At 26.7% G+C, this 8,965-nt stretch overlaps 1 non-coding gene across 1 annotated transcript; it reads left to right on the forward strand.

Annotated features, from left to right (window-relative positions):
- The first annotated feature begins 4,175 nt into the window (after positions 1 to 4,175).
- Positions 4,176 to 8,681, forward strand: LOC107450350 (uncharacterized). Its single transcript, XR_011636363.1, has 3 exons — positions 4,176 to 4,398; positions 5,356 to 5,411; positions 8,597 to 8,681. It is a non-coding gene; the product is annotated as an uncharacterized protein (transcript).
- Positions 8,682 to 8,965: the final 284 nt, after the last annotated feature.

Here is an 8,965-nt window from a genome sequence, read left to right on the forward strand (position 1 = left end):
AAATAAATTTCAATATTTTTAGTGTTTTATANATATATATATATATATATATATATATACATAATATTAAAAATAAAGCAGATGCTTTATATTTTAATAAATAATAGTTTCAAAATAAAGAAAAAATTAATAATAGATTAATCAACACGAATGTCTCCATTATTAAAGTTTACCGTAAACATATTGTTACACAAAGAAATTTTATGTTCTTGGGAAAAGTCGTCACAATCGCAGACCGTTAGTTCCAATAGTTTTTGATTTTTTGAGCAAAACTTTCTCTTGAGGAAGTTTTTAGCTCCTATTTTTGGTGATTCTAACTATATTCTAACTTGTAGTTCATGATTCAAACGGCGATTTATTGCACGTTTGCCGGCGTTAATCACCAATAACTAAATTAGCATGGTCTTTGATTTTAATTCACAATTGGATAACGTCGCAGGTTTTTATGCGCAGTTAGTTCATTTTCGTTAGATAGCAAAACGGTTCTTGCAATTATTGCATCTTAACTTTAATGAACACAGTAAATAAGTAGAAGTCTCTTTATTCGGGTGCAAAAAATAGTTAACTATGAGAAGGAAAATGCCGGAAATTCCTACTTTTTAATCACAAAAAGCAGATCTGGATGAAAAACTCAGGTTCGACTAATAAATGGAGAATTGGTGTTTAGATATTTTAGGAATCAGATATTATGGATTACCTGGAGTTTCATTAAGTACCCTCATTCCTTCCTTCAGGAATATTTCAGCTCTAAAATATTTTCAAAATAAATGTTCTCTTTCCAGTAGATGTAGATTAAATGTTTCTAGTAGATAATAGTGGACTTTCTAGTAGATCAAAATGTAGATAAAAAAATCTGTTTCAACGAAATCATTAGTTTAAAATTGAGAAAGAATTCTAGTATAAAAAAGTAACTTTTCTAAAATTTAAAGTACTTAACTAACGTTACATTATTTCCATTTTCTTTATTAATGGTTTCAATTTACCTAAAAAACAACAACAATTTCAAAGAAAAACCTTTGACAATTTCAAAGAAAAACCTTACAAGTGTGTGATTTTTAATTATTAAAAAAAAATATTTTAAATATTTAGCTAATAAGTAGTGTAAACGCAATGTACTTTGGTTTGAAAGTTTGGATTTGAACTTTAAAAACTTCATAAATAGGCGCACTTCGTAAATAGGTTGTTTAAATAATACTATACAACAATATTATATAAACGGCAACAACAACAAACAATACAACAACAAATAATGTACGGCTGTAATGTGCGGCCGTGTAATGAACGGTACTATACTTTTTTTCTGAGTGTAGTTGTACGAATTAGGTTTAAAATTCCATGGAAAGTTTGAATTAGAATTTTTAAAAACTTCATAAATGGGCACACTTTATAAATAGGCTGTTTAAATAATACAATACAACATTATTATATATACGGCAGCCACAACAACAAATAATGTACGGCCAACAATACAATAAAATAAACTGGAGATTACATACTACAGATTTTTACTGAGTAAATATAGGTTCCAAAATGCTGCATTTTTTTGAAAATAAATTCGTAATATTTTAAATTAATGGCCTTGTTATTTGGCAGCTAAATTTAAACCTTTTTTAATAATAGTAACAAAAGAAGAGAGTTGATGTAGTGGTATTATTTAAATATGCTAATAACAGCAGTAAAATTTCATTCTTCGGCAAATGATAATATGTATCATCAGTTCATTGGGCGCAAGTGTCAATGACAGTTACATGACCTGTGAAAATTATTAATATGCTTCGCAGCTGAAAAGGGTGTCGTTGAATTTTATCGAACAGTTTTAAAAGAACGTATACTTCCATTACGATAGTAGAAAAATATTCATTTTGGTTGAGAAAATGTAAAAAAAAAATTTTTGAAACTCAATTAGAGCATTGAGTTTTTTTGGTTATATTTTAGAACGGAAAGAAATCACTAAATGTTCGCTTAATGCTAGTATAATTCAGGAATTAGTTGTGTAAATTTAAGAGCATTTTAAATAAATAAAATAAATCATTAGTGAAAAACAGTTATAATTTCCAAAGTGAGTTGGTGAAAAAGGTTTTTTTTGCAGTGAAACTTAAAGTAACTTAATAAATAATAATGGCATTTATAGTCATTTTTCCTCATATATTAATCATACCTTTGCATATACTTGAAACTAAATTAAATTACTTTAAGCACGATATAAAAAATAAAATATAAATTAATTACAAGAAAAGTAAAAGAATAAATTTTATTTTTTTCAACATTTTCTGAATAAGAATGATATATTATATTCTAGTATAAAATAATTAAAATTATGTCATTAAAAATTCGTTAATTATACTAAATACGACAGTAACGCTAATACAAATAACAAAATGTGACTAAATTAAGGTTTTATAATTTTGCTTGTTTTCGACTTCCCACAAAACTTTTGTTTATAAATTTCTTCACTAAAAGTTTTTTTTATTTAAATTTGATAAAAAACAAAACGAAAATATCTCTTATCCGTCCCCAAATTTCTACAGTATAAGACACATTTAAAAACAATGAAATATCAATACATATAAACGCTTTGGGGGAATTAATTAAAAAGGGACACTGATAAAAAAAACGTTTTTTTAAATTAGGAAATAATATGTGTTTTTGTGTATTTTACTGTTCAAAGGAATTCCAAAATCTGAATCATAATGTTTTTTTTTTAAATATAAAAAAATTCACCTTTGGAGAAAGCGTAGTTCTCTAAAAAGCAGAAAGCCCTTCAGATTATTTTATAAACAAATAAAGGTGTGAGGAGAGGGGTTATACTAAAGCCTGCATAAAAACCGATGGCAGGTTAGGCACTTTATTTGCATCGCACTGGAGCTGCACAATGGGCTATTGGCGATGGTATGGGAAACATTTCTGAGGATGATCTAAAGACATGCCATCTCATTTTTGATCCTCTGCAAAAAGGATGGCTCCTTTGCTTTGGTAGCCCGACGACCTGCGCGCGAAGTCGAGCACTTTACGGTTGAACAGTTTAACGAGGGCCGAGGAACGAGTGGATTCCGCGCACCCTCGGTCCCCACGCAAGGTGATCAAAGTGGTCACCCACCTACTTACTGACCTCAGCCAGTGATGCTTGACTTCGGTGTTCTACTGGGAACCTTGTCTTTACGATCAATCTACTGCGGGACATGAGACCGACCGGTCGCATAATAAGTATTGTGGTATGAATATAAATTTTTAGTGCTTTTTAATAAACTGGAAAGCTTAGCTTTTTTAATTGCTAAATAAAAAAATTATATGGATTTAAGTGAGAGTTTTTTTTTTACTAATTCGGTTAGTATTCACTTCCCGTTTTCCGAATAAACACGACATACTTCAATTTTTACTTCATTATAAAGATAAAAATATTTGACCGCTTTTCCTTTAAAACTACAATTGGAAAATGAGCCACTTTTTTGTGGTATGCTTTAGCGATTTTTTTCTTAAAACTAAACATTCCCACACAAAAGAAATATTTATCTGTTGAACAACCTTTCCAGTAAACTAGAACTGTGGTATACATATTCCTAAAATAAATTTGATTAATTAAACTGGAGTTTTTAACCATTTATTTATTCTGAAATTTACAAATAGAATTGTGAAATTTTTGGGTGATTTGTTTTAGAAATCTTCGTTTGATAACAAACAATATTTTTTTTAAAAATAATTTGTTCAAAATTTAAAAAAAAGATTCCGTTACATTCACGAAAAGTGTATACTTATTGCCAGAGAAATTTTGTAAGCTTGACTTAAATGTCAATCGACAGAATTTCTGCGTTCAAAATAAATATTTTTGTAACATGGGTATAGAGATTCAGCTCCTTGAAGTGGACTCCTTTAAGTTTTTAACTAAATAAGTGAAAACTTTCAATAATGAGTATACTAAATTTTTAATTAAGTATGTTTTATTAATAATTTTTGTTTAAATTTATTTTGATTTACCTAGAATATTATTTTTTTCCCTATGATTCGATGGGAAAAACCAGAATAAAAAGAAATAGATAAGAATTGCAAAAAGAAATAATAATAAAACATAGCATAACAAATAAAAATAAAACGACTGTTTGCAAATATTTTACAAGCACGGACTTCCCGCTTTTGTAAACGCAAAGCTTAAATCGGAAGTGAAAGTGATTTTCCCCAAATGCAACAGCTTTTTCCAAAACATACTTCTTTTTCTTGGAAAAATGTTTATTGTTACACACTTAAAGTGTGTGCATAAATTTCACTTTTTTCACGCAAATTGTGGGGAATTTCCTTTCTCTAAGTAAATACAGTGCAAAAATGCAGCATGTATATATATATGCGTGCAGAAAAGGAACACAGAACAAGAATTTCTTCTATCTGTATCATTGACAAAGTGATTCGGTAAGTAGCTGAATCATGTTTTAAGTAATAGTTGAGTATTAAAATAATATCATTTGTATTATTACTTAATTATACATTGTGATATATTTTTAACAAAAACTTTATTTTGTTTCCATTAAATCTATACTCGAACCTCAACATGTAAATTATTGATTTGCATAATAGTCATGAAAACCAATTTGTAACTTTAAACTTGCATGAAACTTTTGGTAAATAAATTGTAACTACATTTGGTATGTCGGTAATTGGCTGGTAATAGGTAATTAATAGGTAAAGTGAATAGGTAAATAGGAGATCTGTGTTTTTAGTAGTAATTGAATATTAAATGAATATTATTTGTATTATTGCTTAATTATACTTTGTGATATATTTTCGAAAAAAATTTTTTTGTGTCCATTAAATCTGCACTCGAACCTCAACATGCAAATTATTTCTTTAAATAATTATTATGAAAACCATCTTGTAACTTTAAACTGGAATAAAAATTTGGTTAATAAATTGTAAAATAGATTAAGTGTAAAGGAGAAGGTAATGGTTTTTAATTTATTTTAAACTAAATTTTGCTTGAAACTACGCATGCACATATGAAATTTGCTTAACTGGTAATGTATAAGAAGTCAATATATCTGTTTACACTTTATAAGATGTTAGACTATCGAGTGTGAGTTTTTAATTTAAGATAAATAATTAAAATTCTTGTAAGCATTAAAATTAATTCAAACATCCCATTTTTAAGTTTTAAATTAAAATAAAGAATATCCATTTCACTTCTTAATGGTATAAAAGTTTATGAAACTATTTTTTTTCAAGTAAAAATCTATAGGTAACATATAGGTCTTGTACATATTTCAATTAGCTCACACGTATGCAGATTCATGTTTATTGCCGTACAAAAAGCAGAGTATCTTATTTTTTTTAATTACTTGCGAATTTAACAATTTAATGATTTTTTTTCAGAACGATGCAGGCAAAATACTTATTTTTGTTGGTGGCAGTTTTGATAAGCGCATTTGGTGAGAAAATATTTTTTTTCTTTATTTTAAATACTTTTGATGTTGTATTTTGTTAATTTATTAGAGTTACTAGAATTTTGATTTAAGTTGATATTTATAATTTTCAATATGCTAAAAATATTTGTTTATTTTAAAATTTTAAGCTTATTAAAATTTTAATCTTCTCTAATTGTTAGGTTAGAAGCTTAATAGTCATTATATTTAAACATTTAATTCTGCTATCTTTACATTTTTATATTTAATTAACAATTTGTGAATATAAACCAGCTTTTGAAAAATAATAATAAATACTGATTAATTTAATTGTTGTGTCTGCATTTAAAAGATTTAAATTCTTTTAATAAAAAGTTATCCCGACTAGCGCTCTGTCTCTTGAGCTACCGCAGCTCTAGAATTTTAGTGCGAGCAATAATCTTAATTTATTTTTTATCTTAAAAGTCTTATTTATTGAAATAATATTGAAGTGTCAGAAGGTTTAAAACTATGCTGGTCTACCTGTATAAAAATGCCGGGCTTACCAAAAGTACAAATTTGAATTTAAGTCGAATATTAATATCAGTCTTACAATATTCTGAACCATTATAATAGCTGAAAAATAAGAGAAAGTAAAGAAAATAATCGTAAAAAACATTTAAAAAAAGTTAAGAGTTATCGTGCGGTAAACAAACAGAGTTTCAATAGAAGGTTTTAATCCATTTATGAATAGGATGAAAAATAGGAAACAAACCATTTTATCAACAAATCAGCTTTAAGCCCTCAAATATACAGAGAAAGTCTGTAAACAGAACAGGAGTTTATTTCTGTGAAGGGAGTAAACAAGACAAATTTCATTATTAATTCATAGTTAAAATTTATCTCTCTAAAAAAACGATGATTTATAATTATAATTTTTAAAATACAGCATGCGTAAAGTGGACGGGTTTATCTTTACGGTGGACAGGTTATGACAAAGATTGTACGAAATTTTTTTACTACTTCTTCTTAAATTTTCTTATTTTTTCTACAGTATTATATTTTATCACTTTGTTGCTGAGAGGGTGATTTTGTGTGCATAAAGTATCATGATATATTTTTGCAGTTAGTAGACTTCATAAAAGGTTTAGATACCCTATTTTTTTACATAGATAAAATTAATGAATTGATTTAATATAAAGAAAATACATTTAAAAATAATAATTTAATCAATGCGTTATTTTTTCCCTATTTTAAAAATTAACGTTTTTTTTAATAAATATAGGCATATTCATATTCTTAAATTAGTAAAAAACAAAACATGCGTCTAAGAGTTTTTAAATAAAATTACTGAATTCTAAAACTTGATTAATTTGGAATTTCATGCGTCAAAGAAAACAAAAAAACAATTGAAACATGTTTACGTACATGGTAGCTATTTTTCAAATTAAAAAGTTTTTTCTTTAATTCATTTTAAACTGTTTTTGCGATTGTTTTTGATACACATTGGCACTGTAGTTTTTCTTCTATTTATATAAAAAGTTGTAATGTAAGGTTTTGTTTTTAAAATCATATATTTTACAATTATTTTTAAGTTTTATTATGTTAAATAATTTATTAGAACAAAATAGACATTCCAAATGATTTTTTAAAAAAATATGTGAAACAGTTCTATCGAAATGTGGTTAATGCTAGCCTGAGTTTTAAAAGGAAAAAAGAAATTCATATCTTAATAGTTGTTTGTTCTTTATGAAGTAAAATCGTAATTTTGCAAAAATTATGCAGATTGCTATTAAAAAAAGGTACAATGTTCATTCCTAATGTATTCGAGATTTTGATGTCAGAATCCCCAAAACTGAACTAAATCTGATTTAAATTAAAAGCTTATTTAAATTAATTTAATTTTTAGTATTTTTTTCTAAACTTTATTATGTAGTAGTATTGTCTCCAGCTTTGTAGTATTTTTTTATTTATCAAAGGGTAAAAAAAACTAGAGCTTATTAGAACTAATTCTTCTTCGGTATCAAAAATGTGATTTATGTTAGGAATTTCGTTGTTGAAATACGAGTTAAAGTTGAGTTATATTTCAAAAGAAAATTGACTTTTAACAAATTTTAGTTCTTAAAGTTAGTACATATGCTGCAAATTATTTAAGGGGATAAATGATATTGAAATATTCCCAGATTAAAATATTTAAACGAATTTATTGCAATCAACTTTTACAGGGATAATAAAACATAAATTTAAAAAAAAATGAAAAACGAAAAAAAAATTTTTTTTTTCATGCGTTGGTACTATTTTTAAATGCATTGGTACTATTTTTAAATCTAACAGTAACAGATGATCGAATTGGGGAACATTATTCGAGAGTAGCACAGAAGGTGAAATCATTGCACTCAACAAAAGTAATCTTGTTTACTTTTCTTCTACTAGCAAGTAAAAAAAAAAAAATGTAAAAAGAATTCACTAACAAAACACATGGAAAATTTCAAAAAAACACTAAAGGGAAAATAAGAATCTTTAAAATTAGCACTATCTTTTATTTTCGTTAAATTCAATATTATTTTCTTCAATTCAGTTACACAGGTTGCAATATATGTAGGATGTCCTTTACAGTCTGCCTTTAATATATATTTTTTGAATTCTTATTAAATAATGAAAACATAAGAGCATACACATTTGCCGTCCAGGATAGTGAATGTAATTAAAAAGAAAGGTATGATAATGGGAAGACAACAGATATGAAGTGAAAGGTGATTCTTCGAAACATCATTTTTACACCTTCAATTAAACCTTTTTTCATGTTTATTACATCCACCTTTCTGCACTGTGGTATGCCAGATTTTGATAGAGCCTTTTTCTGTTTCAATATACTCCTGTAACTCACGTAGTGTAGATTTTACTTTTTAATGAGAATTCTGAAAATATGAATTATAGAACACTTGAATATTGTACTTATACACCTTGAATATAATGCACAAAAGTTTTGAATTCAGTAGTAAATTAAAAACATTTAAACGATAACTTTAATTTTTGGAAAAACACCCAATGTAATTTTTTTTTGCTATGACCTATTTAATGATAATTATTATTTAATTATTTTGTCCCCGAAAAAAATGTCCCCGAAAAACAGCCCTTATAAAGGCATTTGGAAGAATGATTTTTCTCAAAGCGGTATTTTCATATACTATTGTTAATTCTGCAATCTTAGAAATTTTTGTTCTTTATTTCAGCTGCAGTTACAGTTGATGCAGGATTTGGTTGTCCTTTTGATCAAATGAGATGCCATAATCACTGCAAAAGTGTGAGATATCGTGGAGGTTATTGCACCAATTTCTTGAAAAGAACCTGCAAGTGCTACGGATGAGCTGTGAATACTAGTTTACATCATCAATTTTCCATCATTCCACAGAAAAACTTCTCTATTTAATTAAAGGAAGGAGGATATTCAATTCCAATTGCTCTGATTGCTTTAATTAATAATTTGCGTTGATGATATATTTTTTGCTGATTTATTTTATTTTTATGATTTATTCAATGATTCGTGACAATAAATTCAGTTTTTTTTACGAATACTGAGATTTTTAACTTCTTAATGATCT

The sequence above is a fragment of the Parasteatoda tepidariorum genome, chromosome 3 (assembly GCF_043381705.1).
Source record: "Parasteatoda tepidariorum isolate YZ-2023 chromosome 3, CAS_Ptep_4.0, whole genome shotgun sequence".
Lineage (NCBI taxonomy): Eukaryota > Metazoa > Arthropoda > Arachnida > Araneae > Theridiidae > Parasteatoda > Parasteatoda tepidariorum.